Source organism: Heterocephalus glaber, unplaced genomic scaffold, assembly GCF_053883595.1.
Source record: "Heterocephalus glaber isolate CG9 unplaced genomic scaffold, H.glaber_assembly_v1.0 deba00001429, whole genome shotgun sequence".
In the NCBI taxonomy this organism is placed as follows: domain Eukaryota; kingdom Metazoa; phylum Chordata; class Mammalia; order Rodentia; family Bathyergidae; genus Heterocephalus; species Heterocephalus glaber.
In genome coordinates, this window is record NW_028258294.1 from 16,014,856 (window position 1) to 16,041,619 (window position 26,764).

A 26,764-nucleotide genomic window follows, 5' to 3' on the forward strand; every position below is an offset into this window, starting at 1 on the left:
ATACATATGTCTTCAAGGGTTCTTCTTATTCTATCTTCCAGCATATTTAGTGTTTTGGTTTTAGTATTTACATCTTTGTTCTATTTCCATTTCCATTTAGTACATAGTGAGGGATATGGAACTAGGTTTAATCTTTGGCATGTAAAAAGCCAGTTTTTCTAGCACCATTTATTGAAGAGGTTATCTTTCTTCTAATGAAGGTGGCTGGCCCTTTTTTCAAAGATAAGATAGCTAAGTATGTTTGGAGTTGTTTCTGCATCTTTTAATCTGTTCCATTAATCCTCAGGTCTGTTTTGTTGCCAGGACCATGCTGTTTTTAAAAACAGTAGCTTTGTGGTATAATTTCAAGTCAGAGATTATGATGCCTCTTGCCTTGTCTTTGTTGCCCAGATTTACTTTGGCTATTCTAGGTCTCTTCTGGTTCCAAACAAATTTTAGAATTATTTTCTCTAAGTCTGTGAGGTAAACTATTGGTATTTTAATCAGGATTGCAGTAGATCTCTAAAATAATTATGAAAATATGGCCATTTTCACTATATTAATTCTTCCTACCACAAAATAAGAGACATATTTCCATTTCCTGATATCCTTTTTTATCTCCTTTTCTCAGAGTACTGTAGTTTTCAGTGTAAAGGTCTCTGATTTCCTTTGTTAGAGTGGTTCCTAAGTATTTCACTTTATTTGAATGCTATTGTGAAAGGTATGGTTTCTTTCATTTCTCTCCAAGTGAGTTTATTTGTGTATAGAAATGCTATTGATTTTTTAGTGTCAACTTTCTGTCCAGCTACACTACTGAATTTAGTTATTAAATCTAGAAATCTTTTGGTAGAATTTTTGGGGTCTTCTATGTAGACTATCTTATCATCCACAAATAATGATAATTTAACTTCTTCCTTTACTATCTTTATTTTTTCTTTCATCTAATTGATCTTGCTAATATTTCCGAATTATATTGAATAAGAGTAGTGATAGTGGACATCCTTGTCTTATTCTTGATTTTATACTGAAAGATTTCAGTTTTTGTCCCCTTAGTATGATGTCAGCTATTGGTTTGTCATAGCTTTTATCAGATTGAGATAAAGACCATCTATTCCAATTTTCTATAGGTTTTTTTTATCATGAATGGATGCTGGACTTTGTCAAATGCTTATTCTGCATCTAATAAAATGATTGTATGATTTTTGTCCTTGCTTCTTTTAATGTGGTATATTACATTTTTTGATTTGCATATGTTGAACCATCCCTGCATCCTTGGGATGAATCCTACTTGGTCATAATGTACAGTGTTCTTTATGATTTGCTACATTCTGTTTGACAGTATCTTACTATGGATTTTTGCATCTATGTTCATTAAGGAGATTGGCCTGTAGTTCTCTTTTTGGTTGGATCCTTCTCTGGTTTTGGTATCAGGGTAATGACTGCTTCCAGGAATGAGTTTGGTAGTATTGGTTCCATTTCAATTTCATTAGACCTTTTCTAAATTTCTTGTAGAATTCAGCAGTGAATATATCAGGATTTGGGCTTTTTTTGTTGTTGTGGGTAGATTTTTAATTGTGTCTTCAATTTAAATAACCAATACTGGGTTATTTAGAATTTTTATATCTTCTTGATTCAGCTCTGGTCATTCATATGTATCTAGAAATCTATCCATTTCTTCTGTATTTTCCATCTTACTGGAATACAGGTTCTTGAAGTAGGTATTGATGATCTTCTGGACTCCTGTAGAATCTGTTATGATTTAACCCTTTTCATTCCTAAGTGAATGGATTTGAGTTTTTTCTTTCCTTATTTTGGTAAAGTTGGATAAAGATTTGTTAATTTAATCTTTCAAAGAACCATATCTTCAATTCATTGATGCTTTGTATTGATTTCTTAATCTCAATTGTATTAATTTCTCTTCTGATTTTTATAATTTCTCCCTTCTTATTAGCTTTGGGCTCAGCTTTCTCTTCTTTTTCTAGCAGGTTGAAATTCATCATTAGGTTGATAATTTGAGCTGTTTTTCTGAGGTGGGAATTTACTACTATGTATTTCCCTCATAGCACTGCTTTCTTTTGTTTTGTTTTGTTTTGTTTTGTTTTGTTTGGTGCCAGGGATCAAACTCAGGACCTTTCACTTGCAAGGCAGGCGGTGGAACAACTGAGCTAAATCCCCAGTCCAGCACTGCTTTCTTTGAATCACATCAGTTGTGGCATGTTGCATTGGCATTGTAAATAATTGTAGAAACTGTCTAATTTCTTTAAGTTTATCTAATATTCTTCAGTTGTTCAGGAGGGTTTTATTTAATTTCCATGTGTTTATGCAATTTTTGAGTTTTATTTTGCCATTGATTTCCCATTTCATTGCACTATGGTCTAATAATATGCATGGGATAATTTAAATCTTTTGCATTTGCCTAAGCTTGTTCTGTGAGCTAGTATGTGGTCTGTTTTAGAGAATGTCCCATATGCAGCTGAGAAGAATGTGTATTCTGATGTGGGGTGGAACACTGTAGACATCTACTAAGTCCATTTGTTCAAAAGTCTGGTTTAGTTCTGATATTTCTTTGTTGATTTGTCATCTAGTTGACCTATTTGTGACAATGGCATATTGAGATCCCACATTACAGTTGTATTAATATTTATTTGATTTTTCATGTCTGTTAATACTTGTTTTTTTAAATTAACTTTAGTGGTACATCTTAGGTATACATTATGATTACATTCATCACTGGAAATTTGTACCTGTACATGATATATCTTAGTTCTTGTTGTTGTTTTTTCCCATTCCCCTTCCCTCCCTTCCAACTCTCCATTCCTCCTTATTTACAAAAGCTTTGTTTCCATTTTTTCCCAAGGGAAAGAAAAAAACATTAATACTTGTTTAATATAATAGCATGTGGTGGGATTTGTGTGTCCATAGATATTTATGATTGTTATCTCTTCCTCTTGGATTGTTTCTTTAACAAGTATGTAATGACCTTCTTTGTCTTTGTTAGTTTTGGCTTGAAATCCACTTTGTTAATAGAATAGCTACCACTGCTTTTTTCCACATTTCTGTCCTATGGGGTATTGTTTTCCAAACTTTGCCTTTGTTTACAAATTTCTTTCAGTACTAAGTGCATTTCTTTTATGCAGTATATTGTAGAATCTTATTTCTTGATCCATTCAGCCAATCTGTTTCTTTTGATTGGTGAATTGAGACCTTTACATTGATGGTTATAATTAACATGTATTGACTTATCCTTGGTAAATAATTTTTCTGTTGTTGGTTTCCTCTCTTTCCCTTCTGTTTAATTGCTTGCTTTGCCTGATGGATTCATTTTATTAGAGTACATGGAATTGTAGTCTTTTTTATCATTTTCTTGAATATCCTTCAGAACATTTTGTGCTGAAGATTTTTCAGAACATTTTGTGCTGGTTTAGTGGTTATGAATTTCTTCAAGTGTTCTTTGTCATGGAAGTATCTTATTTCTCCATCAATTTTCAAAGATAGTGTGGCTGGGTATATCAATCTAAGTTGGAGGTTGTTTTCTTTTAGGGCTTGGAATACTGCGCTCCAGGCTCTTCTTGACTTGAGGGTTTGTGTTGAAAAGTCTGCTGTGAATCTGATGGCTTTCCTTTATAAGTGATTTGCTTCTTTTCTCTAACGGCTTTTAATATTCTGTTCTTATGTTGAATTTCTGGAATCTTGACTATTATATGCCTTATTAGATTTTTTTTTTAAGTGGCTAATTGTAGTTCAATGTGCCTCATTTATCTGTATGTCAAATTTACTTTTCCATGCTTGGGAATCTTTGAATCACTGGTGAAAAAGCCAGAAGGAAAAGGAAAGAAAAAAAAAAAAAAAAAAAACAGAAACAAGAACAAAACAATGACAAAAAACTGGAAAGAATGTTCACACTCACAAAAACAAGAACAAGAAAATAAAACCAAAGAAAGGAACAACAACAACAAAAAATGTCTGGGACATGTCTCTGCTGTCACTGTTAGATAAAGTGGAAAACATAGCCCTGCTGGGACAGGAGTCATTAAGCCCAAAACACTCCAGGTGCCTCTTGCCAGCTTGAACTCAGCTCCCTGGCCCTATATCTCTCTCAGTCCTGCACCTCACTCTGACACTGGGAGCCCCAAGATGGAGCCAACCCATGACTGCTTGGAATCTGGGGCTTAATGAGACCCCTTCCAAAATGGCAACTGGCCAGTCATCCTCTCCTGGGGACACCTGAACTGGAATCACTGACTACCCACTGCAGGCCGTAGTGTCCACTGCTCTGCTCCACTGGTGTGTTTCTCCATGGAGGCTGCTGGAGTCTCCCATTGTTACTAGGCCTCAGTAGGTTTGAGTTTGCTCCCTCATACTGAGAGCAAAGATTCAGGGAGAAACTGCCATTTGCCACCTCCCTCTTCTATGTTGAGGTCCCCCTCTTTCATCTTCTTGTGTGCTCCAATTCTTAACTTCAGATAATTGCTGGATTCTGAGAACCCACTCCTTTCATTCTTCTTTACCCCATGTTTCTATATGCCACCATGTGGACTCCAAATCTCAGAGAGCCTGATTTGCTGCTGCTTACCACTCCAACATCTTCCTGTAGACACTTATTCTTCATCTGCTACTGAGTTACTCTTAGTAGACGTCATAGAGAAAGTACAGGATAAATTTTGGATTCATTCCATTCCTTTATCAGTTTCTAAGTTAACAAATAGACGCACTTTCATTCTTTGAGATAAACAACTTGATAACAACAGAATTCATGTATTTTATTATTTAGACATATTTGTGGACTTCAATCAATTGCAGTTATCCTTTTGGAAACCCAAATTTCCCCATTTCATCCAGTGAAACTCTCTCCACATATCTATCGATATGACCCTAGCTTCTATCCTCTATGGTATGACAAACAGCAAACTTACAAAGAATCATTTCTCCTAAAAGATTTGGTATTATTTATTGGAAAGTGATATTTAAGAACACTGTAAAGTTAGTAGATGTGCTCCTTGCTGCGCAGTTCATAGAAATAAAACAGTTCAAGAGTAGATCATGCTGATACTTGCAAATCAAATCCAGGATAATTCCTCTTACTTCGGGCAATTCCTGCACAATATCTATCTCTCTCCTTCTCCATCAAGAATTCTATTTCTAAAAGTTATCAGGGATGATAGACTAGACTTAACCTATTTATTCACTTACTTTGTCTTACACGGTGAACATGTGTCACATTAATAATATTTGTGCCATTCAAAAATGATTACTGAAAATTTTTTGTCATTTAATTTTTAATTTAGTAGGTTTTGTTGAATTGAGATACATTCATAAATGGAAACTTGACTATTAGAAGACTGCAATTGAAGTAGAGCAAACAAATCATCGGTTTTCTTTTATTGGTTCTATTATAACTTTTTTTTTTTGGTAACGGGGATCGAACTCGGGTCCTTGTGCTTGCAGGGCAGGCAGTGGAACCACTGAGCTAAATCTCTGGCCCCAATTGTAACCTTATATACATCTATTTTAACCATGACTAATAAGAAGATCATAGATTTTCCTATTGCATGAAAGAATTAAAAACTATTACATAAGGCTGAGATACATGTAGTATCTCTATTCTAACTACACTATATCCTTGTTATATCTTGCCAGGCTTTGGGATCTTCAGATATGCCACTTCTATCTCTCATATTATTTTATACTGTCCTAAAACATACTATACCCAGAACTGAACATATTTGTAATAACTCGTTCCAAATTGTTTTTCTAAAAGATTGTGACCTCTGATTTTTCTTGAGGACATCCCTAACAGAATAGGCACTCAATTCATATGTCCCTGCTGAATGAATGAATAAATTGGCCTGCTTATATTTTTGATAAATGTTAAATCAATACTGTATTAGCTTAGTAAAGCATTTAACAAGCACAATTACACAAAAGCATTCTAATTTTCAAAGTGATTTCTCACTTCTAGAAAAGCAAATTACATTTTTAAACAAACTTTTTATTAAATTTCATTTAACACTCCTTCTTTCTACTCCTCTAGGTTGGATATTTATAATTCCACATTGTCACAAATTACCAGTAGTGACTGCGAATCTCCATAATATCCTCCACTGAAAGAAACCTAAGAAATTTTCACATCCTTCTCCAGTTTTGTGATTTACTGTTTCCAGTATCTGGGCTATCCTATAACTTTAACTGAACTATCTTTATGCCATGCAGACACCATCCGTAAAAATAATCTTACCTCTAAGCTGTTCAGACCTGCATTGAACTTAATTGCTTCAAAAATTTCACCCCTTTTCCCTCCCTGTTTCTGGTGCCTGCAATTCCTGACTTTTTGTTCTATTCCCTGTTATTCCCTTGTAGTTATATTTGCTCCTGATAACTGGTGATTGATGTTCTATTCCTGATCCCTGTGCTCCCTCCCCAAATTGCTTTTCTCTATTTTCTCCAGGCAACTCATGAACCCTGTTCAGCTTTATCTTCACGATACAACCTCAGTATATGCATCTAAGGCTGAAGTCTCAGCTGAATTAAGATGTGTAATGAGGAAATGGTCTGAATACTTTTATATTTATTATCCTTTACAGTAAGCATGAAATGTTTAGACTTCATTGTCCACTTATCAAATGAAAAAGTAACCATTCTTCAGAGACTGTCTTAGGAAGCAAAAACAACATACTTCATAAAAGTATCAAAGTCCCAACCATTGCAGTGACCTTGAAAATAGAAAATGATTCAGTGTTACATAGGCTTGATGAGGTTCAGAGACACAATGATTTTCCAAGTTGGCACAGAATTTAAGTGAAATAGTATAATTGAGCCCAATTATTTTATTATTACACTAATTGATAACTTTCATTTCTTTATCTCCAATTTTATAATACTGACCAAACTTCTTAACTTTTGTGTGCCTCAGTTTCTTTTATCTTGTTAATTTTTTTTTTTCTGTCAAAGTGCTTTAACTATGTAAATTGCTCCGAACTCCTTGGGAAGAAAATAGAGCTGTAGGAGTGATAATTAGATGCCATGGTATTATAGAGGTTTTTAAATGAAGTTGAAAAGTTCATGGAGTAAAATTCTTTCCATATTTTCATTAATATGGATTTTTAATACCCTTTGGAAGTTAACCTGAAAAATGAGTTCCTTCTTTTATCATGCAGAAAGGTACTTTGCTCTCATTGACTCTGAAATTCTTTGTATCAGAGAGTACTCAAGTTTCACAAAACTCAAAAAGATAAGCAATGGTTTAAATACTCCACTTTGCTAGTGGACAAATCTATCTCTAATTGAACCTACTCAGCCAGATACAACTGGGAGTAAAAGTCTGATCTTTCAAAGCCATTGGAAATTTTGTTTTGAATTCATGTCCACTGGATCAACAGCCATGTGTCCAAGCGTTAACTAGTTCTGCTCATTTGCCCTGCCTTTTAAACTGACCAAGTTTAAAGTTCTCAGCTTCTAAATGACAATTAAATCTTTGTGGATTCCAGAGCATTTCACAAATATAAGAAAAGGTAATTTTGTATTTGAAGTTCTAATCAGCCATTCAGAGTGGGTAGAATTTTATCATTTAATGATACTCAATTATATTTTTAAAATGATTAAAACTGTTTTAACAATATAAAGAGAACTTATCACACAGCTGACATTGCTTTATTGCTTACAGTTGTATGCCGCCACAGTATACAATGCTATACAGCTTTACCCAGTAGTAGCTTTATACAGCACTGTCTGCATTTGCATTAGAATTTTACTGTTTATCTATTAAACTTACCTCAGAAATATTAAATCTGTTCGTATTGCCTATTTTATAAACAATGTATACCTTTTCCCTGTTAGTAAAATATTAATTTATTTTTCCATTTGCCATCAAAGCTTTTTAGGAAATACACAAAGTTCTTCTATTTTATTGCTTTAAAGGATAGAATTCTATGTCATGCATAGTAATAATCTTCATATTAACAGTCTTTTCAGTGCATGTACCATAATTATCACATATTAAGGAGCTCCACAATTTTCATGCCAGTTCTTTTTGTTAAATAAATAGCAGACTTTATATACTGTACTAAAATATGAGGGCATTTTGAGGTTATGTCTACCAATCGCCTTACTTTGGAGATAAGCAAACTCTGATGTAAGTAATTAAGTCCATTTTAAATGATAGAGCTGATGAGAGCCCTGAGATTAGAGTCAAGCATCCTGATGTTGACCTTTGCTTTATTTTAGGTTTTTCTTTTACATTTCGTTTGCTATGTGTTTTTGTCATAAAAGACATAAGCTGATTTTGATTTGATTAAAGGAAAGCTACTAATGACATGGAAAAGAAGATGAAAGTTAGGGATGGACTTCGATGTTCTCAAGTTTAAATGATGCAAGCTGGCCTGGTTTATATGCAATATGTGACAGTGGGCATTATTAAAGAACCAAGGAGCAGGGCAGGGGATTTAGCTCAGTGGTTGCGGCGCCTGCTGCACAAGAGGAAGGTCCCGAGTTCGATCCCCGGTACAAAAAAAAAAAAAAAAGAACAAGGAGCAAATGATTAAAGAATTCAAAACCTTCTACGAAACAAAGCCTGTCTGACAGGAACCAATATTTTGTTGTGATTTTTTAAGTTTCTGATGGTGTCTGATATAAAACAGTGGGTAAAAGCAGATCCTAGCTAAATAAAAGACCAAAGGAGGGCTGCATGAACAGAAGTTTACAAGTGAAAAACAGAACACATGTGAAGTTCTCATGCTGCAGATTTAGAAAACTTCTCTCAATTTTAATTTTACTCACATAAATGCATAAACTGTTTAAGTTTTGGTTTTCTGGTTGGTTCTATGTCCTTAATTTAAAAAATCCTATGAACTACCATTTACCGAATTTATTTATAAACTAACCCTGTGTCAAATGGTATGAACACATTATTCCATATAATGCTCAAATATATTTACATGTGCTAGTAGAAATTATGCAGACATGAATATCACATGATAGAGAAAAGTGAAATAACTGGCCCATGATGCATTAAGTTTGAGAACTGGTGTTTGATTCTAGCACATCAAGCAGGAAGTCTGTGCTCAAATGGATTCTGTAGTGCACTGGTAGTTGCATAGTCACTTTCAGGAGGACCATATTTTCATAACTACTTGTTCTCTTTAAGAGTAAAGAATAAACAAATACAGAATTCATTGCAGTTTCTGAGAATTTCTCTCAGTGTGACTTAGGTTTCCCTACTAGAAAACCAAGTTTCCCTGCTCTTTCAACTGTTCCTAAATTTTATGCCAGATCAAAAATAATTATATGTGGTTATACATGACATTTCCCCACATATGCATAGCACGCTTATTAATATTTCAAGTATTACCATTATCATCATCAAAAATATTTGAATCACACAAATATTAAAATAGAAAAAGATAAGATAAAATATTAATATTGTCATTGCTCTACTGGCCATCTTTTTCTCATAATAAATTTAAGTTTTTATGGTAATACAGGCAGCTAAGAGTTGTTTTGACAGTAATACTGTAGACATGTGTTTGACCTACACACTGCAGACCTATGAAATAGCAACCTCAGTGCAGGAAATAGTTTGCAAGTTTTGACTCTTGAATAACAATCATCACACAAAATAAAATTCCTGCTCCCAACTTCTGAAATTATAACCAGAAAGCAGAATGTTTTAAAATCTTTATAATGTGATTTATGTAAGCATGGGTTATTTTTTTTACATGGAGGAAATACAGTGTGAATTTCATAAGGAAAGTCACTTTGACTGGAGTTTCTGATTTTTTATAATTCATTGAAATTCATTATCGTGAATTATAGCATCATTGTTTTCATATCAATAGATGATGACAATAAATATAAATGTTAATCATTTTTAATTAATTTTATAGGTATATTTAAGGTATACAATATAATAACATTCATCATTGGAAATTTGCACCTTTATGTAATCCATCTTGGTTCTTATTTTTCCCCATTCCCCTGCCCTCCAAACCCTCCACCCCTCCCTATCTACAAAGACTTTGTTTCCATTTTTTCTTTTTCTCACATTAATTCCATTCCCTTCTTCCTTTACCCCCCCTCACCTTCACCTTTGAAACTTTTCTTCCTATTTCACATTATCTATTATACCTTTTAGTCCTTATTTACACTTTCATTTTCTCACACTAGAGAAACTATTTGGTATTTACACGTGTGTGTCCTATTTATTTCACTTAAGAGAATCGCCTCAATGTGGATCTATTTAGCTATAAATGTCTCTAGTTTTTCATTCTTTATGGCTGAGTAATACTCCATTTAATAAAAATATAATACATTTTCTTTATCCAATCTCCAGTTGATGGACAATTTGGTTGTTTCCAAGTTTTAGCTATCATGAATTGTGCTGCTATGAACATGGGTGCACATATATCACTGTGGTATGATTCTTTTAATTCTTTGGGGAAGATACCCAGCAGGGAAATAGCTGTGTCAAATGGGACATCCAATCTTAGTTCTTTGAGGTATCTCCATACTGGTTCCCAAAGTGGTTGCACCAGTCTACACTCCCACCAGCAGTGGAGCAGTGTTCTCTTTCCCCACAGCCCCGCCAGCATTTGTTATTGGCTGATTTCATGATAGCAGCCATTCTTTCTGGAGTGAGGTGGAATCTCAGTGTTGTTTTCATTTGCATCTCTCAAATGACCAGTGATGTTGAACATTTTTTCATATGTTTCTTTGCTATTTCTACTTCTTTGAGAAATGTCTATTCATTTCAGATGCCCATTTTTGGATTAGGTCTTTAAATGTGGGAGGTTTGATTTTTTTAAGTTGTTTATAGATTCTAGATAGTAGACCTTTGTCTGAAGAACAGCTGGTGCAAAATTTTTCCCACATTATGGGTTTTCTCCACAATGTTGGCGGTTCCTCTTGCTGTGCAGGAGCTTTTCAGTAAGAAGATATCCCACTTGTTGATTGTTTGTGCTAGTTCACGACCAACTGAGATTTTGTTCATAAAATCTTTTCCTACACCAATGGCTTCAACAGTTCTACCTAACCTCTCTTCCAGCCGTTTTAGTGTATCTGTTTTAATATTTAGATCTTTAATCCATTTTGATTTTAGTTTAGTGCATGGTGAGACATATAGGTCTAATTTTAATCTTTGGCAAGTTGAAACCCAATTTTTCCAGCACCATTTATTAAAGAGGCTATCTTTCCTCCAGTGAGGGTCTTTGGCTCCTTTCTTGAAGATGAGGTGGCTGAGTGTATCTGGAGTTGTTTTTTCATCTTCTAATCTGTTCCACTAGTCCTCGGGTCTGTTTCTTTGCCAGTACCATGCTGTTTTTATCACAATAGATCTGTAGTATAGTTTTAAGTTGGGGGTTATGATACCCCCTATCTTCTCTTTATTGACTCGTATTGCTTTTGGTATTCTAGGTCTCTTGTCCCAAATGAATTTTTGGATTGTTTTCTCCAGGTCTGTGAAGTATGCTGTTGGGATTTCAATTGTGATTGCGTTGAATTTAAATAGCAGTTGTGGTAGTATGACCATTTTCACTATGTTTATTCTTCCTACCCGGGACAAGGGATGTCTTTCCATTTTCTGATATCATCTTCAATCTCATTTTTTCAGATTGCTATAGTTTTCAGAGTAGAGGTCTTTGATTTCTTTTCTTAGATTGTTTCCTAGGCATTTCAATTTTTTGGATGCTTTAGGGAAAGGAATTGATTGCCCCATTTCTCTCTAAGTGAGTCTGGTTTCTGTGTACAGAAAAGCTATTGATTTTTGTGTGTTGACTTTCTATCCAGATACTTTACTGAATTTGGTTATTAAGTCTAGAAGACTTTTGGCGGCGTTCTTGTGGTCTTCTATATAGAGTATTATGTCATCTGCAAATAATGACAATTTGACTTCTTCATTTCCTATCTTTATTCCTTTTATTTCTTTCTCTTGTCTAATTGCTGTGGCTAATGTTTCTAAAACTACACTGAGCAGGAGTGGTGATAGTGGGCATCCCTGTCTTGTTCCTGATTTTAGTGTGAAGGCTTTCAGTTTTGACCATTTAGGATGATAATGGCTGTTGGTTTTTCATAAATTTAATCAGATTGAGGTAGAGACCATCTATTCCAATTCTTTGTAGGGTTTTTTATCATAAATGCATGTTGGATTTTGTCAAATGCTTTTTCTGCATATATTGAGGTGATCATATGGTTTTTTCCTTGGCTCTGTTGATAAAGTGTATTACATTTATTGATTTGCATATGTTGAACCATCCCTGCATCCCTGCATCCCTGTGATGAATCCCACTTGATCAGGGTGTACGATCATCTTGATGATGTTCTGCATTCTATTTCCCAGTATCTCATTAAGGATTTTTGCATCTATGTTCATTAGTGAGATTGGCCTATAGCTCTCTTTTTCAGTTGGATCTTTCTTTGCTTTGGGGATCAAGGTGATGCTTGCTTCCAGGAATGAATTTAGGACTATTGCTTCCCTTTCAATGTCATTGAAGAGTTTAAACAGTAGTGGCAGTAGTTCCTCTCTAAATATCTTGTAGAATTCAGCAGTGAAGCCATCAGGACACGGGCTTTTCTTACTTGGTAAGTTTTTAATTACATTTTCAATTTCATTGATATTGGGTGGTTTAGAATTTTAGGTCATCTTCGTTCAATTTTGGTAATTCACACGTATCTAGGAATCTGTCCATTTCTTCTGTATTTTCCATCTTACTGGATTTCTGCTGGGTCCATTGTAATTTCACCCTTTTCATTTCTAATTGCATGGATTTGGTCCCTTTCTTTCCTTTTTTTGATAAGGTTGTCTAAGAGTTTGTCAATTTTGTTTATTCTTTCAAAGAATCATCTCTTGGCTTCATTGATTTTTTGTATCATTCTTAGTCTCCATTGCATTGATTTCTGCCCTGATTTTTATAATTTCCTCCCTTGTACAAACTTTGGGTTTGTCCTGCTCTTCCTTTTCTAGAAGCTTGGGGTTCAGCATCAGGTTGTGTAATGGAGCTCTCCTTGTTTTCCTAATATGAGTATTCTCTGCTATGTATTTCCCTCATAACACTGCTTTCATTGTGTCCCATAGATTCCAATGTGTTGTATTGACATTGTCATTTAATTGTAGGTACTGTCTGATTTCTTCTTTAATTTTCTCTGTGACCTATTGTTTATTCAGAAGTGTGCTGTGCAGTTTCTATGTGTTTATGAGATTCTTGCAGTTTCTTTTGCTATTGATCTCCAATTTCATTGCAGTATGGTCTGATAATATACAGAGGATAACTTCAATTCTTTTGTACTTACTTAAACCTGTTCTAGGGGCGAGTATGTGATCTGTTTTGGAGAACAACCTGTGTGCAGCTGAAAAGAATGTGTATTCTGATTTTGTGGGGTGTAACACTGTAAACATCTGTTAGGTTCAAGAATTTGAGTTCTAGTTATTTCATTGCTTATTTTTTGCCTAGTTGATCTGTTTCTGATGGTGTGGTATTGAGGTCCCCCACTACTATTTTATTAGTGCTTATTTGATTTTTCATGTCCATTAGTATTTGTTTTATGTAGTTGGGTCCACTAGTTTTTGGTTCATATATATTAATGATTGTAATCTCTTCCTCTTGAATTGTTCCCTTTACAAGGATGTAATGTCCTCCTTTGTCTCTCTCAATCAGTGTTGGTTTGAAATCCACTTGATCTGCAAAGAGGAGAGCTACTCCTGCTTTTTGGGGGGTTCCAGTCACACAGAGTATTGTTTTCCACCCTTTAAATTTCAGTCTGAGTTTCTTTTTGAATTAAGTGTGTTTCTTGTATGCAGCATATTGTTGGATCTTGCTTCTTGACCCATTCTGCCAGTCTATTTATTTTGATTGGTGAATTGAGACTGTTAACATTGATGGTTATTACTGATATGAATTGACTTATCCTTTTTGTTTTGTTGGATGCTCCCTCTTTGCATTTAATTTCTCATCATGCCTGATAGATTCATTGTACTGGGCTTCCTGGTTTTGTGATTCTCATTGTCTTTTCCTAGGATATTGTTTAAAAATTTTTGGTGCATTGGTTTGGTATTCATGAAGTTCCTAAGGTGCTCTTTGATATGAAAGTATCTTATTTCTTCATCAATTTTGAAAGATAGTTTTGCAGAGTACATCAGTCTGGTTTGGAGATTGATTTTCTTTAGGGCTTGAAATATGTCACCAAGCTTTTCTTGCCTTGAACGTTTGTGTTGAGAAGTCTGCTGTGATTCTGATGGGCTTTCCTTTGTATGTGATTTGTTTCTTTTCTTTAACTGCTTATAGAATTTTGGGGTTTTTTTGTTGGGTTTCTGGAATCTTAACTATTACACACCTATGTGTAGATTTTTTTTTTATCAAGGCTAGTTGGAGCCCTATATGCCTCACTTATCTCTATGTCAAGTTCTTTTCCCCTATTTGGAAAATTTTCTGCCATCACTTCTGTGAACAGATTTTTTATGTCATCTGCACTCTCTCCTGTTCCTTCTTTGACTCCAATCAGTCTGATGTTATTCTTCTTTGCATTGTCTAGCATCTGCTGGATTGATTTCTCATGGTCCCTTACTACTTTTAAGCAATTTTTCTTTCCCTGGTCACTAATTGCAATCTTATCTTCTATATCTGAAATTCTATCCTTGCACTGGCTCATTCTGCTGCATAAACTTACAATGGAGTTTTTAATCTTTTGGAAATCATTTTGCATCATTTTATGGATTCCATTTGTTTCCTATGTTGGCATTCCATCATGTTCCTCAGCTCCTCTATTTTTTATCTGTGTCCACTCTAGATTTATTAATCATGTCCTGTACTATGGGCACGATATCTGGTGTTATCTGAGAAATTATTTCTGATTTCATGTTTTCCAGATCCTCTTTCGTTACCAGTTCAGGGAGTCCAGGTGGTTGAGAATCAGAATGTTCCATCTCATTGCCCTTTGGGGTTGCCTTAGGTGATCTGCAAGTCTGGTTTTGAGACTTATTTATGTGTCTTCTCATTTCAACAGATGCAGCCTGCTGGGTTTTTTGAGGCATCTTTTTGCTCACCCACTGCTCTTGAATTCTCAGCAAGCCACCTAACATCCTTTACTCTGCCGTTCACCAGTACACCAATTCCTGGGTTCAGAGTGGTCGCCTTCTGGATCCTTGAGCTGACCTATTGTCTGGGCAGGCTTCTGTCTGGGGCCTGTGCACACTTCGGATGGTATCTAGGAATGCCTCTCACTGGGGCCCCTCTGTAGCTGTTGTCTGGGAGAGCCTTTGGTTAGAGGCTGTGCACCCCAGTTCCTGTTGTCTGCCCAGACTTTGTCTAGGGTCTCCATGCGCTTATCAATGTTATCAGGCAAGCCTCTGGATATTGTTTTTGTGCCTGTACAGCTCTCAAGTTGGGTCTCTGGCTGTGGCCAATGGTATGGCGGGCCCCTGGCTGAAACCTGTGAGCCCATGTAGCTCCTCTCTGGGCAAACCCCCAGCCTGGGCAGTAGCACAGGAGCTTCTGGCGCACTGATCTGGGCCACACAGATGCTCCCTGGGATTTGCGCACACTCACTGATGGAGTGGTGGAGCCCTCACAGAAGCCAAGAAGAATCATTTTTTTTCTCCATTTCCATTCTCTTCACTGATGACCACAAATACAGAAAGGAAATAAATAGGACTGGGCCTTTAAGTGTAATATGACAATTAAAATAAGACTCAAATTTACAGTTGATGCAATCCTTCATTCCAAAAGTATATTTGAGAAGATTATGATGTTTAATTCTATAAACATACATGAAATTTAGGGCTTATAAAAACCTGTATATACCAATATCTTGGATAATACTAGGAATGGTTTTTGGCCTTACAAAATATTTTTCTCCAGCCCTGACCAATACCTAGCTGTTCATATCACTTTTTCTTTGAGGCATTTCAAGGACATTATTATACAATATTAGGAATGATAGAATTATCTTTTTTATATATGATTTAAGATATAGAAATCACATCTACCACTTCAGCCATCTGTTTGCAAGGCAGCATGGAGAAACTTTGACACTTCTTTAATACTGAAGGAGAGTAAGTGTCAGTCTTTGAAATAAAGCTGTAAAGTACACCTAGAAACTGTCATGCTTTGTTAGAAACTATTATTCAGTGAGAAAATGAAGGCTGACTATGAATCTATTAATTGACTTTAAGAAATATGAGCTAGTTTTAATTAAATCCAGAAGCAGTTATTTAGTACACATCTATGATTTGTCTGGAATTCAGACGGATTGTGCAGAAGCATGAAGAGTCATTGTTGCTGGCCTGGTGCAGGTATGATGAGTGAGATTCCTTGTGCTGAAGGCAGTCTAGGAACAGCTGCTGGAAGACATGCATGTGGTCTATATACTGCAGACCTATGAAATAGCGACCTCAGTACATGAAACAGTTTGCTAGTTTCAACAGTTGAATTACAATGTTTACATAAAATAAAATTCCTGCTCCCAACTTCTAAAATTATAACCAGAAAAGAGAATGTTTTTAAATCCTTATGATGTGATTTATGGAAGTGTTGGTTATGATAATTTTTTTTACATGGAGGAAATACATTGTTAATTTCCTAAGGAAAGTCACATTGACTCAACTTTAGTTCGGACTTTTTATAATTCATTGAAATCCATTATTATGAACTGTAGAACCACTATTTTTATATCAATAGTATTAAATCAAAAGGGATTTCAGTGCTATTCAAAAACCAACTGGATTCCTCAGGTATTGTGTACTTATTACAATATATTTAGGTTGAAAAGAAAATGAAAGTGGGAAGATTGTCTGGTAAGTGCTGCATATAAGCTAAATCTTCCCTGAAGCAGTGATTTTTTTAACCATACAGAAGCTGCTAGTGCTGGGTTTAGATCATTATTGTGATTTGTAGTGAAGGTAGATCTCCTATCAGCCATGTGTTGCAGATATTGCAGTTTACTCTGAGAGGTTCATAGCATTGTCTGATACATTCCACAGCTTCTAAGTAAGTTACTCCTACCTCAGCTTATTCATCACTATAGATCACAACCCTGGCTGTTACTGATGATCAAATATAGCACTGAGTTGATTACCGCTCTGCTCATCCTGAGTGGAGATAGCAGAAGCCTAATAGAGCAGCTCAGATCACACAGCTCGCCCTGCAGCTGTGGATGGGCAAACAAACCTTCAGGAGGGAATTACCTTAGTTCAGCAGAAACCACTATAAAAGTAAAAGGAAAGTGCTAATTTTTCCCATTGCAATATTAATTGCAAATGACTTTGTACATAGATCATGCCCTTAGTGGCCATGGTTTATATTTTAGATATGAACTTTCATCAGTAAGTGATCCAGATAATTATGAGGAGCTATTCTGTTACAAAAACTATATACTTTTCATAAAAAAAAAATTATTACTGGCCTTGCTGGGATTAACTTCTAGGAGCATTCTCCCTACAAATCATTCATTTACTCTCCTCACTTAAAAGAGTAAAACTAGCTAGGTATGGTAGCATACAGCAGTAATCTCAGTACTTTGGGAGGCTGAGACAGGAAGATTTTAAGTTGAAACCCAGATTGGTCAATGTAGTGACTTAGCAATATGTTATCTCAAAATCAAAACTGAAAAGAGGCTAGAGATTTAGCTCAGTGTGAAGGCCCTGAATTCATTCCCAGTACTACAAAAAAGAAAAGCAAAACTTTAATCCAAATGAGTTGAACAAGCACACAGTAGAGATTTACCTTGAAAGTGGATACTGTGCTCAACAGTATCTGCAATAGCCACTGCTTTAGGCTGCAAAAAGATGTTCTCTTGAGAAAGAAAAGCCTGTAATTCACCAATCCTTGTATAAGGAATTTCTAGAGGGAACAATTGAAATAGTAAAGAACAGAAATTAAAAGTTCAACTGTAAATAGTGTAATTGTTTCACATGTATTCATTTAAATTTTCACAACTCATAATTATGTTATATAAATTATACAAGTATACAATATATAATTAATATAAAAATGATAGAAAAACTCTGGTGAATTTTTAGATTAAAATATATTTCAGTAAAAGATACATTGTCATAAAAACCCTCAAAATACTTCACCTGGTTTTGAACACACTTTTTCTATCATTCTTGCCACTTTGAGAAGCAGTTCTATAAGTTCTCCTTTGAAAGTATCTTTATTTGCCTTTTAGTCGCTGTTTTGATGTCCTGAATTGATTCAAATTGTTTACATTTCATAGTCATTTTGACTTTATGGAAGAGCAGAATTTTCATATTTCCTGACTGGCAAATATGATGGATAAAGACAGATGGTAAGCTTTTTGTGAGCCTGCATTTTCATTGGATGGCAATCAGCAGCAGTATTCACCATGTTTATGGTGAAGACACAAAAGACACACAAAAGACACACAAAAGAGAACTTCAGAACTGCTTCAGAAAGTGGAACAAAGAGTGGGATAATTGTATTTGAAGCAAATGAGAACATTTCGATAAGGATAAATGGCACTTTGTCTTTTACAGTAATTTTTTAGGCATTTACCATATATTTTGATTGTACCTAGTATGATTGAAACATAATATAATTATTTAGATGTTCAAATGAAGTGGACGTGAACCTCACATTCTCTCACCTAGTTTTCACCAGAGCCATTGAAAATACCGCTGCCAAGGCTGCCACCATGGTTTTAACTGATGATGTGGTCTCTGCAAAGGAGACCAGAAGGAAAATCATCCATGAATATTAGTAGATGTAAAAATTCTCCAAATGTGAAAGAAGATTCAAAAATCCTTTAATAATATCATTCCAGTAATGAAGAAGTATTACATAATGATTAAGTATATGGCAAAATAAATTGTCCTGGAATTCCAGGAACTTACTGAGTGTCCTAGGGATGTTATGTATTTTCAGCCTCTGTTTTCTTCTGAGATTCACAGTAGCTACTATCTCATTGGGCTCCTCTTAGGACTAAAGGCAGTAATTCATATAAAGTTCTGAGTACAGTCCCTGATACATGTTCTTTCTCATTAGATATTAAGTATCATTGTCATTCCACGAATCAATCTATCATGTGATAGACACTTCCTTTTCTATTTTCTGGAATGCTAGAGAAAAGGAATGCACAGCTGTAGTGTTGTCATTTTTATTTTCAAATAACACTATGTAAAAAGGTTGAAATGCTGATGTTACCCTAACAATTTGTTGACTTATATGACTCAAAAAAGAACAGAGACTCATGTTTAAAAGATGGACAGTTACTGACAAAAGCAAACTGCCTAATGAGCTATGGCACTATGACAACATAGGGGAGTACCATTGAGGAAACATCTAGTACCATTGAAACATCTAGGGCATCATGAAAAATAACAGGAATATGCCTAATTCTACTTTTGATGTAAAACTGCGGAAGCTGAATCACACTTGGACTGTGATTCATTCTTGGTAGTAACGTGTCAACAATGAGAAATCTCCTAGCAAAGAAAACCTGAGGCAACACTACAGAGATATAAAGGAAGGAAAGGTTAACAAGACATTATTTTTAGTGTCCCCAAACCCAAAAGCTCAGCGATGATGAATTACATGAGTCAAATGGACCTGAGTTTGAATGCTACCTATGTCGTATATTATTGTGACCTAGGACAAGTTAAATTGTCTAAGTATGAGGTATACAATGTATTACTAAGGAAGATTCTTACATTGTGGTGTTGTTGAAAGGATAATTTTTATAAAATGTTTAGCACTGTCATTGGCAAAACAAGCATTGAGTATAATTAGCTATTATCATCATCCTTATCATCATCATCATCATCATCATTATGATTATCATGAGTATGCATGAACATTTCAAAGAGTAGAAAGGAACTATTTTAAAAGCATAGAAATCAGGCAAAACGGAATTTGTAGATAGGCAAAGATATATTATCTAAATACACATGCATGAGCATTAATATAACATGTATTATTTTAGCCCTAAAGAAAAAAAAACTAGATATTAGTATATATTCTTAGTATACCGTTATATTTCCTCCAAAGCACATGCTTACAGAGAGAGAGAGATGATAATTATGAAAGTGAAAATACACTGTTTGGTAAAATATTGACATAAAATTTGAAGTACTCCCCTTAAAACCTGATTTTACATTCTGTTCTGCCATTTTAACCCATTTATGTTGGATTGAAATTTTTTTAATTTTTGTATGAAATTTATATATGCTACCTAGAAAATTCAATAAACAATAATGAAGAGAAAAAAATTTATTATGTTCCATTATTATGGGAGTTCCAAACATGGAACACTAGGCCATCAAGGGTAAAAAAAATGTTCATCAAGTTCACAACATTCATATGCCTCTAGCATAGTAGTGAAGTTGGTTTTTGCCACCAAAAATAGTATCATTTAGTAGTATTTCTTCAAATTATATTTTAGACTTACTTTTTCAAACACAAAAGCTATAATTAAAGATAAAAGTCATATATATCATCTCATATTCTTAACCTTTCACTTAACATGGACCTTCATAATCAAAAGATTATTTCTCATCAGTTATGGATAGAATATCAATAATATATTGTCTGTTCATCCCTTAATGTACACATATTTTACAGCAAGAATTGAATGTAGGAATAAAGGAGCAATATAAGTAGGAAGTAAAGATGATTTAAAAAAAGCAACCACAAGAATTTTACAATAGAGCATATTGAAGAATCACTGAAAACAGCAAATGGCAAAAGCTGGAATAATGAGCAACAAAGCAATGTTGGATTATAACACAATGTATAGAATATACATTAATCTATACTGATAAAAATAACTAATTGAAAAATGTACTACCTGAGGGAGGACAGAGAAATCTCCTGTGAAGAATTCTAAACAATATATGAAGATATGCCACTGTAACAAAGGTGGAGTGAAACTCCTTACTACATAAGCTTGGGCTGTGTTTAGGTACTGCCTTCCAAATAACACAGTCCAGAAAGAAAAAAATAATCAATTTTACAGAGAAGAACCCTGAAAACATTATTATCATCAGGAAATCAACATTAACATGTCCTGGGAAAAATATGTATCCTTGATACGCTGTGATCAAAAAGTACATTACTTACATAGTCTTCCTCCCCCAAACCTACAACCACAGTCACAGTATGAGAAAACATCAGATCAGATAAGTCCCATTTGAGGAACATTCAGCAAAATACCTCATCAGTGCTCCTGTACACTATCAAGATCATCACAAATGAAGTCTAACATGACAGCAATGTAATGTGATGTGATTTCCAGATGAGAACTTGGAGCATAAAGAGAACATTAGGTCAAAACTGAAGGAGTCACAATAAACTCTTGAATTTAATAAACTATATGTAAATACTAGTTAATTAATTGTGACAAAGTCTACCACCATACTAATGTAAGAAAATAATAGTATAATCTGTTTGCAGAATATTTAGAAATTTTCTCTTCTAGCTTTTCAACTTCCCCATAAATCTCAAACTACTTTTAAATTTAGTTATTTAACAAAACAATGTAAGTGCTACATTGTAGGCATTTGCTGTATCCAAAGGAAGAATGAAGTCTCAGCTGGCAATTTTGGCAAAGGTTATATGTAGGTGAGGACTGAGCCCAACACAAGAATATGAAAATCAATAATTACATGTACATTTTAACAGGCAAACTCTTGGACTTCAGATGGCTTGAATGTAAAAAAGGGCTATATTTTCATATTCTCATTTCCATTATAAGCAGGAAATACTAAAGTGTCACTTTCCTACTCCAAATATATCAAGATACTTTTAATGTATAAAAGTAGCAAATATTCTTAATTTTACTCTAAGTTAAATACATCTGGCAATCTAAAATGTGTGAATATTATTTTGAACAAATAATAGCTAGACAATTCAGGCCATATCAAGAAAGATTTTGAATTATCCCTACTGTAGCTGACAGGTAAATTTAAAAAATTAGCGACAATAGCAGATACTTCACTTGTTGATGTCAGACTGTTATATTTCTTTATTCAACAAAAATTTATTGAGCACCTACTATCTGGGAGATGGGGTGCTAAACACAGAAAATATAGAGATAACTACTAAAGAATAAGAGTTTCCCAGAAGGTGATGGTTCCAGTATTTTAGCAACGTGTGGTAAAGATACACAGAGAAACAGGCAGGTGTACCAGTGCTATGGTTTGGGTCTAGATGTCCCCACAAAGCCTCTTGTGGTCACAGGCTTGATCTAGAGTGTGTGAAGCTGTAATTGATTCATGGTACAATGCTAGGCTCATGGGTACTAGGATTAAGGGTGTGAGTGCTATTCTCCCTAAGTAGTCTGAATAAGATAAAAGGGGAAGAAAGATGTTGTTAAACTCTCTCCTTACTTTTGCTACCTGGTGCATGCCATGTTGTTTCTCCTCTGGGATGCCTGTTTATCATCCCTGCCTTGGAGCCAATTAGTTATGGACCAAAACCTCTACGAACTGTAAGCCAAATGAACCCCTTCCCTTTTAACTTTGGTGCGGGGTATTTTGTCTCAGCAATGAGAGAAAAATAACTAACACAACGAGATTCTTTTTGATTTATAATTAGTTTGAATTGGATCATTTTTGCTGAAGTGACAGTATGCTAGTATGTCCTCTGATAATAAAATTAGCAGCATTCTGTCTTTTGCTTCTCATTGAACTATCCAACATCATGTATATGTATATGCATATGTGTGTGTGTGTGTAAGCACACATACAAAATTGGGTAATCTACTTGGCTAGAGCAAATAATATGCTTTTTAAATTATGTGTGGCTTTACAGGGCTTAATTGTTTGGGACTAAGAATCAAGAGAGATAGCATCCTTCTTTATTTTGGGGGTGTGTGGAGGGAGCTACTGACATCCCAATCCCAGGTCCTGGCTTTCTGTTATCAAATAAGATAAAAACAAAATTGCTTCTTCCTGCTGCTCTTACTATAGTGACAGTTGTACCTACTGTTTCTGTCTCCCACATGTTAGGTGATATGTATGATTTCCAAGAGTCCAAATTTCATCCTCATGGTTTATTTCACATTTTAAACTGTTTCATTCATTAATAAACTTTTCATTGTTTATAAGACAAATTATCCTTTTTATCTCCCAAAAGAGACAGGTTTTAGAATGTCCAATATCCATCACCAAACTATCTGAGTTTAATTTGAATATTGCTAACGACTATTCAGTCTAGAAGCCTTTGGAGTTGCCAGAGTCAGGCATGCTATATGAATAACTTTCATTTACTCAAAACTAAACAAATGACTGGGAAGAAGAAAATAAACTGTAAAGTTTCAAATTTTATGGACTGTGTGCTTTGTGTTTACACCTGTAAAAATATAACTAAAACTAAAAAAGAATCCCCAGTTTATTTTGACAAGTACTGGCAGCAAGAAAAAGCATGAATTCACAGCAGCAGGATCAATAACTCTTGAAAAAACTAAGCATTCATATACAGAAACAATAGTGAAAATAACTTTTTGCTAGCAATTCCTTGAAAATTCTTCCTCATTTTACTAGTAAAATAGCAAACTTTATATATAAAAACACAAATTCTAATGCTATTATAATATGAAAACCCACTGTCAAAGTGGGGAGAAGTTTATAAGAAAAATAAATAATGTGGTTTTGGGTTTAGAAGTATGGAGATTTTACCTTGTGAAGAAGAGAAGTCCCAAGTATCAAAAAAGATAGGAAGCCATGTTGCCCCTTTCTCAGAGCATAACACTAGGATGGCAGTGCTGCTCTTCAGTTACTGAATATATTCCCTGCATGCCCCCAAAATACAGAACAGTATATGAGTAGAACTTCCTATAGGCAGAGAAGATAAAACATAGAGGTAGACCAAGAGGGAGGACATTGTACCTGAACTATATTATCCCAGTGGGTAAAGTGCACAGAATATTGTAAATCCCATAAAATCTACACATTCAGTTCCTTTTTGACTTAAATAATTTACCTCATTTTGCCTTTGATAATTGCTTCAAATATGTATTATTACAACAAAGTTAAAGAAATGTTTTATATAATAAAGAGGGAAGAAGGAAGAACTCAATAGAAAACCTTAAAAGTCACACATAGCATGACAAAATAAGATCAGGCATATCACTGTGGCAATAAATATAACCCTATTAAATGAATCTGTTAAATTCAAAGACTCAAGTTTTAACAATTTTCCATATATGCACTCTTTATATTTCTTGATACAAAAATACAAAACAGACTGTACATTAAAATATGTTTGAACAGGGCCGGGAATTTAGCTCAGTGGTTCCATCTCCTGCCTCACAAGTGCAAAGACCCAAGTTCGATCCCCGGTACCAAAAAAGAAAAAAGGAAAAGTTCCAACAAAAAGATAGATCAAATATAATTCAGAGTAATGTAAGACAAAGAGCAAAAACAATATAAAACTGATTCATATATGTTCTTTGAGATGTTTACTGGATACAGCAATAAATAACAGATATGACACTGCAATTGTGAATCTTACTGAGAGGAGCCAATCATTTGACAAATAATTGAACAAAGTTATTTACAGTTAAAATGAAGTTAAAGAGAGAAATACCTATTACTTGTATATTGGCAAAAATAGTTTATGAGTAGTTTACACTGAAGGCATGATATTTAATCTAAAATCCTAAAAAAATGAAAAATGCCATATTGTAAGTCTGTAAAAGCTCGCATTTGCGTGCACCTGTGTGAGTACTGAGAGGCAGGCTGGTGAGGAACAACACACTGCAGGCAGAGCAAATGAGTGAAGGCTCTAAAGATTTCATCAAAATCAAAATACAAAATGTTCAAACTTTTTAAAGATAATGGAAAAATACCCCACTATTGGAATATCCATAATAGACTGGCAAAAGATTTGAGAAGTAATTTCTTATAAAATTAAGGTTCATTTATTATATATCACTTAGTCTTTTAAATTCCTAGGAATAAAAAAATGACTTAAGATTAAGAAAGCTACAAGCATCATATAGCACAGAAACGTATACTTTAAAATTTTATTTCTTTATCAAATGCTAAAAAATCAGTGGATTACAGTTACATACTTTAACATTGATAACGTTTTAGTGAAATACAAATTGGTAGTGAAACTTTTAGTTTCATTACTTCTAATTTGAAGTAAGTATTATCACGCATAGTGAAGAAATGTCTGTGGCATTTCCATTAAGGGAGGACAGTGATACACTTTTTAAATTGCTCATGATATAACTTAATACTGATTTGAAAATCTAATCAATTCAGTAAAATATGGAAATTAAAATACAAGATATAATAGTTTTTAAATGTAAAAAGAATACTTGAAAATATTGTACTTTATTTCTGAAAAAAATTAAAATATAAATAAAAATTTATAATTTTTAACAAAAAAGAATTATAATGATACAGAGATCATTACACAAAGGAAAATGTTGTTCCTCAGAATTTTTTTTTTTTTGGTACTGGGGATTGAACTCAGGACCTTGCACTTGCGAGGCAGGCGGCGGAACCACTGAGCTAAATCCCCGCTCCTCAATATTTTTAAACACAAAGTGAAAACTATTAATATGAAAGTATTTGCTATTTTTCAATGTTTTAGCCTTGATGCATATAAATACTTTTAAAATAGAGTAGGTTTAATTTACATTAGTTTTAAAAATGAATAACTGAGTTAATGAACTAGAAACAGATGATGAGTTTTGTTGTCTTACATTTTTGGCAGATTAGTTCTTTAAACATAGTGGGTCTTCAAAGTTTATTAAATTAATCCCCTGTGCTTTTACATTACACTTCCCTTAAAATTCACTTTTGTTCTTACTGTATTTTCTTGTTAACCTCACTCATGTCTCAAAACTTGATGTATTACCATATCTTTATATTCAAAATTTCTCTGTAGTGATTAAGAATGTGTTCATACACCCCACAAAGAATGGCTGCTATCAAGAAATCAACCAATAACAAATGCTGGCAGGGCTGTGGGGAAAGAGGAACCCTGCTCCGCTGCTGGTGGGAGTGAAGACTGGTGAAACCACTGTGGAAATCAGTATGGAGATACCTCAAAGAACTAGGACTAGAGGTCCCATTTGACCCAGCTATTCCCCTACTGGGTAACTTCCCCAAAGAATTAAAAGAATCGAACCACAGCGATATATGTGCACCTATGTTTATAGTGGCACAGTTTGTAATAGCTAAGGTTTGGAAACAGCCCAAGTGCCCATCAACTGGAAACTGGATAAAGAAGATGTGGGTTTTTTTATAAAATGGAGTACTACTCAGCCATAAAGAATGAGAAACTAGAGTCATTTATAGCTAAATGGATGCATGTTGAGGCCATACTCTTAAATGAAATAAATAGGACACACATGTGTAAATACCGAATAGTTTCTCTAGTATGAGAAACTGAAAGTGTAAATAAGGATGAAAATGATTAAAACGAATAACTGATAATTTGAAATAGGAAAAAGTCCCAAGGTGGAGGGGTGGCAGGAGGGGAAGGGAAAAGGGAAGAAAGGAAAAGAAAAATTATGAGAAAGAAAAAAAATGGAAACAAAGTCTATGTAAATAGGGAAGGGAGGTGGGGGTGAAGGGCGCACAGGTAATGGGGAAAAAATAAGAACTAAGATACAGGTAGAAACCTGTATTGTTCAGGTACAAACACACAATGATAAATGTAAATGTATACCTAAAATGTACCAATTAATATATAAATAAAAGAAAGAATAATAAATTATATATTCAGAAAAAAAAAAGAATGTGTTCACAAAAAATGAAAGAGCCTAATTTAGGCTATAGTTCTTCCAACCATATATCATCACCTAGCTGCTAGGAGGTATTAATGAATTC

General features: G+C 34.4%; 1 protein-coding gene and 1 long non-coding RNA gene across 23 annotated transcripts in view; one reads left to right on the top strand and one right to left on the bottom strand.

Annotated features, from left to right (window-relative positions):
- Cntn5 (contactin 5) overlaps positions 1 to 26,764 on the top strand; it is a 1,206,007-nt gene that overhangs the window by 779,242 nt on the left and 400,001 nt on the right. The window lies entirely within an intron of this gene.
- Positions 1 to 26,764, bottom strand: part of LOC147827895 (uncharacterized) — a 55,746-nt gene that overhangs the window by 12,658 nt on the left and 16,324 nt on the right. Inside the window, exons 2-3 of the long non-coding RNA XR_015451554.1 lie at positions 18,565 to 18,637; positions 17,682 to 17,798 (exon numbers count right to left, since the gene is read on the bottom strand). This is a non-coding gene — a long non-coding RNA (uncharacterized LOC147827895). The remainder of the gene's footprint in view (positions 1 to 17,681; positions 17,799 to 18,564; positions 18,638 to 26,764) is intronic.